Source organism: Triticum dicoccoides, chromosome 1A (assembly GCF_002162155.2).
Source record: "Triticum dicoccoides isolate Atlit2015 ecotype Zavitan chromosome 1A, WEW_v2.0, whole genome shotgun sequence".
In the NCBI taxonomy this organism is placed as follows: Eukaryota; Viridiplantae; Streptophyta; class Magnoliopsida; order Poales; family Poaceae; genus Triticum; species Triticum dicoccoides.
This window is the reverse complement of record NC_041380.1, coordinates 53754922-53762386: the sequence shown is the minus strand read 5'-3', so window position 1 is coordinate 53762386 and position 7465 is coordinate 53754922. Positions and strand designations below refer to the sequence as shown.

The following is a 7465-nucleotide window of genomic DNA, read 5'->3' as shown; positions in this document are numbered from 1 at the left end:
AATATGTGGAAACTTATTTTGCAGAGTCGGACACTACCTTTGTGTTCAAAATCTTCTATGAAGTACTGGGAGGAGGAACCCGCCTTGCAATGGCGAAGACAATCTGCGCGCCGGACTCGTCGTCATTGAAGCCTGGTTCAGAGGCTACTGAGGGAGTCCTGGATTAGGGGGTGTTCGGATAGCCGGACTATACCTTCGGCCGGACTCCTGGACTATGAAGATACAAGATTGAAAACTTCGTCCCGTGTCCGGAAGGGACTTTCCTTGGCGTGGAAGGCAAGCTTGGCGATACGGATATGTAGATCTCCTACCATTGTAACTGACTCTGTGTAACCCTAGCCCTCTCCGGTGTCTATATAAACCGGAGAGTTTTAGTCCGTAGGACGAACAACAACTTAGCTTGTGAACGTATGTGTATACAAGTGATGTATCATAGACCCTTTTAGTTGTTATTTTCCAAAAGGGGTCAACCCTCTTTCAGAGAAAGCATATGTGTGCTCTGTCAATTGCCTATCCTTATGAAGACTTCTTTTGCAGATTACGTTGATAGCTGATGATGTTGTGTGTGTCTTCTATTGGAAAGAAGTCGCGCATCTGCGCCGAGGACAACAGACTATGGTCCTTCTCTTGCTCATCTTCTGTAATTAGGGCTACTTTGGTAGCCTGGTGTGATACCTTTGGTCCACCTTTAACTATTTTTTTTCCTTAACTCTCATCCTCCCTCTTGTATATCTGTGCATGTTCTAACTGTTTCTATATTAATGTTCCCTTAGTCACAGAGATGAAAAGTAGAGCCTTCTTGCCCAAATTTGTGATATACATGTCATAGAAAAGTCCTACCCGAGCATCCCACCTAGTCCCACGCGGTGTCTGCATGGAAATCATCAAGCCCAAGCCAATGAAAATCTAAGATTAAGCTAAAGAAGAATAAGCTAAAAAGAACCTTAAGGGAGCCTAGCTGCTAGTTGAAATACTACGTGTGATAAAAATCTGGTAGTGTATACATTGTACAAGGCAGACGTTGCACGCATTGCAAAATCCAAGTAAACCGTTACAATCGAACTACACCAGATTTGTGTGTGAAATCATATATACAACTAACTGAATATGCCATTTATCTTTCTCATCCCCTTCCCCATGAGTCTCCTCACTTTTAGCAAAGTAAGTTGTATTTGGAGCTTTGCATCAGCCAGGGTCCAGGAATAAGAGTTACTAAGATGAAAAATTGGTTGAGCTCAGCCATAAATGAATCCATTAACTTTGGATATAAAAAGCACATGAAAGTTGTTGCTTTAACAACAGTAATTTCTTCTAATATCCTTGATCCCTTCACCTGCAATGAGCCGTAAATAGAACCAAAAATATTGTGTATGAACAAACATAATTTAGACAATTTGAGGAGAAGACTTTATTAGTTTCACAAACGTTCTCATACAGAGTGATTAACATAAACTATTATGAGTAAAACCTCACGAATTACAAATGTGAAAGGGAAGCTCTTGTGAGGCCACACACATATAATGTAAAAGCCAATGCTTCTCCTCCCGCAGCTAAACTAGAATCACTATGCCAGGGGAGGAAATGTGTAACCTGCAAGACCATTCAATTTGACCCAACATATGATCAGAATAGCGCAAGAAGCATATAAAATGCATAACTAAAATCAAAGTCGTGTGACTCCAAAGAATAATAAATATCAAAACTGCATATATGAAATGCCAATCATCGTAATTCCCTTAATATATTTCACTTACTTCCGCACTTGTAGCCCTGTGGGAATGGCTTCTTGCAGAAATTGGCAACGTAGGCAACCTTCTCCATACACCATATCTTCTCTTTCTCCTTGGTGACACCAGCATAAAGGCATGGGATGTTTGCCTTCTGTCACACGGCGCAGCATGTGTCCGACGGATCTAGCTTCGGGTTTGCTGGCCATTTTTGATACTTAGCACACTCCTTGATCATGGCCTGTCGGTCACCCTCACATTCGTCAGCCGACACGGCTACCGCAATAGTGAGGATGATGAAACATAAGCACATGAGTTTCACCATGGCTATGGCTTTTGTATCTCCTACACTAGAGCCTTCTCTATCCCTTTGATATTAGAATCGTACAATATAGGATTTGTGTGGCTTCTGTGAATGTGTGGGATACATGACTTCGCTAGCTATGTCTTGGTATATATAGCCTTCTTTGAGATGATGATACAGACGCATACACCAGTTGTATATCATGAAGATATAGCACCGTGTCAGACAATTAATGTATACATTAATTATACATCTAGGTGTTGGAATAAGCCACGGCGTGTGTGATCGGGCTCGTCGGGCGCATCGGGTGCACGCGGGACGGGCGGCACACACTGGTGCCGTCGGGCTCGTCGGGCTTGTCAGGCGCGTCGGTGACGTGCGGGACATGCAGGACGCAGAAGCGTGGCGTATGTGTGTGTAGCGTGTATACACTCGAGTCTAGCACGTAGAGCAGGGCGTTGGCAAGTGTGCCGGCCAAGTTTGCTTGATGCGTGTGAGTTAGTTAGCTGATTGTTAGCAGTGACCAGTGGAGATGGCCGCGTCATGCGCATAGCGCGCATGTAGTGCGCATGGCCGGGCTGATGGATTGCATGCAGGGTAGCTAGCTACGCCGCGTGCGTACGTGCGCACAAGGAAACGTGGGCGCTGCGTTGTTGTGCCACTACAAAGCCATGACCACGAGTGTATTTGTTGAGGAGAGTTTTTGGGGCTCTGGGAAAAGTAACAGGGCTGTGAAGCCGGGTGAAACTCCATTGTACTGTGTGCTCCTTCTTCTTCTATCTCCATCCATCGGTGTTAGAGAGCGGTTCCAACAATTGATATACAGAGCTTTGGTTCGGGCGATCACCGGCGACCATGGCGCCCGTCCCACACGGCGGCGGCGCGGGCGGATCGGCGACGATGGCGATGCCTTTGCTGACCGCGGACAACTACACGGTCTGGGCCATCAAGGCGTAGGCGATCCTCGACGTCCACACCGTATGGGAGGCGGTGGCGCCGGGCGACGCGGCGGTGAACGCGCGGAAGGACAAGATGGTGCGCGCGTTGCTTCTCGGGGCGTTGCCGGAGGATGTGCTGCTGCTGGTGTCGACGAAGCTCACCGTCAGGGAGGTATGGGACTCCCTGAAGGTGAGGTTCGTCGGCGCTGATCGGGTCTGCGCGGCGAGGCTGGGAACGCTGCATGGCGAATTCGACCGGATGAAGATGGTGGACGGCGAGGAGCTCGACGTGTACGGCGGGAGGCTCGCGGCGATGGCGGCGAGGTATGCCAACCTCGGGGAGACACTAGGCGACGCGGCACTTGTCAAGAAGTTGCTGGATACGGTGCCGGATCGCCTCTTCCCCGTCGTCGCCGGCATGGAGCAGTTCCACAACGTGACGATGATGGCGTTCGACGAAGCGCTCGGGCGGCTGCGTGCGTTCGACGAGCGGGTTCGGCGCTGTGGACAAGACGGCGGCGAGCGCGGAGGTGAGCAGCTTCTCATGACGGTGGCGCAAGCATGGGAGCGTCGACACGGCGGTGCTCGGGACGACGACGACGGGCGCAGCGTGGCGTCGGGGAGCGGCGGCAACAGGCCCAGGCGCTGCTACAAGTACGGGGAGCACGGGCACTTCCGGCGCGAGTGCCTGCCGCTGCGGAAAGGACCAGCGGCGGAGCATGCACTCTTAGCCGGCACCAACGTCGACGATGACGGACTCCTCTAGGCCGTGGCTTAAGGGGTGTGTTTTGGAATAAGCCACGGCATGTGTGATCGGGCTCGTCGGGCGCGTCGGGTGCGCGTGGGACAGGCGGGACACACTGGTGCCGTCGGGCTCGTCGGGCTTGTCGGGCGCGTCGGTGACATGCGGGACGGGCGGGATGTACGGGACGCAGAAGCGTGGCGTATGTGTGTAGCGTGTATACACTCGAGTCTGGCACGTAGAGCAGGGCGTTGGCAAGTGTGCCGGCCAAGTTTGCTTGATGCGTGTGAGTTAGTTAGCTGATTGTTAGCAGTGACCGGTGGAGATGGCCGCGTCGTGTGCGTAGTGCGCATGTAGTGCGCATGGCCGGGCTGATGGATTGCATGCAGGGTAGCTAGCTAGGCGGCGTGCGTACATGCGCACAAGGAAACGTGGGCGCTGCGTTGTTGTGCCACTACAAAGCCATGACCACGAGTGTATTTGTTGAGGAGAGTTTTTGGGGCTCTGGGAAAAGTAACGGGGCTGTGAAGCCGGGTGAAACTCCATTGTATTGTGTGCTCCTTCTTCTTCTATCTCCATCTATCAGTGTGAGAGAGCGGTTTCAACAGAGGCTACATCATACATTAGTTCTATATCTTGAAGATACGATATTGTATCAAATAATGAATGTGTACATTAACTTTATATCTACAGGCTAGACCTTTAAGATATGAAATAGCATCAAACAATAAATGTGTACATTAACTTCATATCAACACGTTTTACACACATTAGTTGTATATATGTTATATCTCGAAGATATGGCACAACATGAAAAGAATGAATGTGTACATTAGTTGCATATCTACACGCTACAACAATACATTATTATATATATATTGAAGATATGGTATTGCATCAAAAAAATGAATGTGTACATTAATTGCACATCTACGGGCGTACAACATTACATTAATTATATATATCTTAAGATATATTACTGCATCAAAAAAGGAATGTGTACATTAATTGCACATCTACGGGCTACAACATTAGATTAATTATATTAACTTTTTAAGATATGATACTGCATCAAAAAATAAATGTATACATTAGTTGCACATCTACAAGCTACAACATTAACCGCAAATTGTTACAATATTGCATCGCACTTTGGAAATATGCATTGAATTCTATAAATCACACTAGTATAAGACACTGGACATGTACATTAATGGACCTGTATCTCAAAAAAAATAAGGTTGAACTCAGGAGGGGAGCTTCTGAGGGGACGGCGCAACCCGCTTACGAGGCCTAATAAATCTGTAATTGTTGGCCCATGTGAGACAATTTTTTTTTATTTTGCCAGTGCTATTACTTTGGCTTATCAATTGGCCCCGTCTTACTTCCATGCCGCTCTCCGCTACTGATTGAGCCCACGTATCTTTTTTCTATCGGGGTACCTATTTGTATACTATTAGATGATCCCTGCGCATTGCTGTGGAAAATTTGTTAAAGGTAATACATAAAGTGGTACTTAAAACAAGTAAAACTATTTGCAAACAAGTGTTCTCATCATGCTCGCTTGCACCAAGGGAAGATGGGAGGCGTGGCTGGAAGGTAGAGCGTCGAACTCCAACAAGACAGTTGGAGAAGAACTGGACATCTCTTTGGAGAGTCCAAGTGCCGTCAAAGATCAGGGTATTTTTGTGGCGGCTTGCCAAGCACTCACTTCTCACGGCAAAATCATGCCACTCCCTCCGTACTCCATAGTGAGAGTAAAGTAGATGATAACATCACACATAACTAGGTAAAATAGATGATAGATGATGTGGCAAGAAATTAATGAGGAAAAAGAGGCATATGGTAACATTGTATGTTATTCATACTATGAGTAACATCACACATACCAAAACAAGATGAGTCTATAACCTAATAAATGGAGTATTGCATGACATCATACATACGTTACTCCTCGTTATGCAGGTAGTAACATAGACTAGTAACATATGCATGTTACTAAAGTTACTCCCCACTATGGGTAGTCTAAGTCATCTTACGTTGTGCATCAGGACCAAAACGAAGGGAAAACAAGAGAGCGTAATGTTCATTAGCTAATTAATACCATTGCATGCAATGAATTAACCACTACATGTCGTGGTAGGTAGTCTCAACTCATTAAAAACATACACGCCCCACATCTCTTATTGGTTGATTCATTTATTCATGTCAAGAAATAAGAAATAAGGTGAGAGTTAATGCACCACCCCTGAGTGTTTTGAGACTATATGGTTTTCGTAAAATGACTAATGCATCGATACGGAGGAAGTAGTTCATAGGAATGCATGTTACACGAGATGCAAGATACATGGTCACATGGATTCCTCAAGGGTAAGGCATTCCCGTCTGGAGTGCACAATGTCAGTGTGCGTATGGGCTGTGGCTGATGAGTACGTGACCAAACTATTGCAGAACCGGCGAGAACCCCATAAACTGGAATGACCTTTTACTCTGATTGATCACTTGAAACATGAATAGGGTAAAAGTGCTTGACAGTGTGGGCGATCTGGTATGCGTGATTTGGTGGGTTGACGACTGCTCAGTGGCAAAGAACTTGAATTGTTGCAGGAGAGGATGTTATTGCGGTCACATCGTCCTAGAGATTGAAGAACGAGCTAAATTGTTCCAGGAAGCCTAGTACATTCCCCTTGACTGTCGACCGTCATTTGTGGCTGAGAACCACCTCAAGTGCATTGCATCCCATATAACATTCTAGATAGATTAAGAGTGTGCTTTCCTTGATAAAAATACCAGCCATTGTTGTGCAAACAAACTCTGAAGATACATACGGTAATGTAATGCCAGCCATTGAATGGCAGCTCAGACCAACAATGTTTCCACCAAGAGAAGAGAGCCAACACAGGAAAAATGACGTTTCAGTGGGCAGAGACCAAAACCTATTGGTGCTGGACCAAGTGTGTTTCACAACAATGTTTCAGTAGTCAGGCAATAAGTTTTACAGCTTCTGTTCCAGAGACGAGTGTATCTTCAACAAATGGCACGGTCTTCCATACTTTCAATCCTACTGATGCTGGACTGTCTTCAGGACCTGACATATACAGCAACAATGAAGCAACTGAAAGGACAAGGTAAGCAAACAGTTATTACCCAAGCTGGAAATATATACAGACCTTGACTTCTGGAGCTGTCCTCTATACAAACTGACATGTAGTGAGAACTATTTAGCTCCGCGGGTGTAAACAACCAGTTCTCAGACAGATGGTCACAACCAGGCCTGGAAGCATTCGATGTCTGACAGATGCAACAAGAGTCAAGGCAGTCGATTAAAATTGATTTATTGCTAAGTTGCAACACAGTAATAAAGCACCGCTATCTTAAGAGTTACTCCCTCAGTTCCAAAATAGATGACTCAACTTTGTACTAACTTTATACAAAGTTGAGTCATCTATTTTGGAATGGAAGGAGTACTAACTAGAGGCTCCTTTCGAGGACTCGCGTTAATCCTAGAGAATTTGTCGGAATAACATCTATCCGGTCTACCTTCAAGCTATCTATGTAGCCGTTTGATTAAGTAAACCTCACCCTCTCCCACATGGACTCCTTTTGTTTCTCTTCCTCTCCTTACCTGCTGACTCCCTAACTTCACCGTCGCCTCCCACGCACGGGTCGGCTTACAATCGCCACTTCACACAATACATAAATAGATCATACATCATCCAGAATGCAAACAAGGTCCGACTACGGAACCCAAAAT

At 46.2% G+C, this 7465-nt stretch overlaps 1 long non-coding RNA gene and 1 pseudogene across 1 annotated transcript; both read right to left on the bottom strand.

Moving 5' to 3' along the window:
• Nucleotides 1–1564: 1564 nt before the first annotated feature.
• On the bottom strand, nt 1565–2090 carry LOC119363185 (annotated as a pseudogene).
• Nucleotides 2091–6455: 4365 nt separating this feature from the next.
• LOC119363131 lies at nt 6456–6985 on the bottom strand. The gene is made up of 2 exons (XR_005173840.1): nt 6882–6985; nt 6456–6799 (listed from the first exon to the last, which is right to left on the bottom strand). It is a non-coding gene; the product is annotated as an uncharacterized LOC119363131 (long non-coding RNA).
• Between the last annotated feature and the right edge of the window lie 480 nt (nt 6986–7465).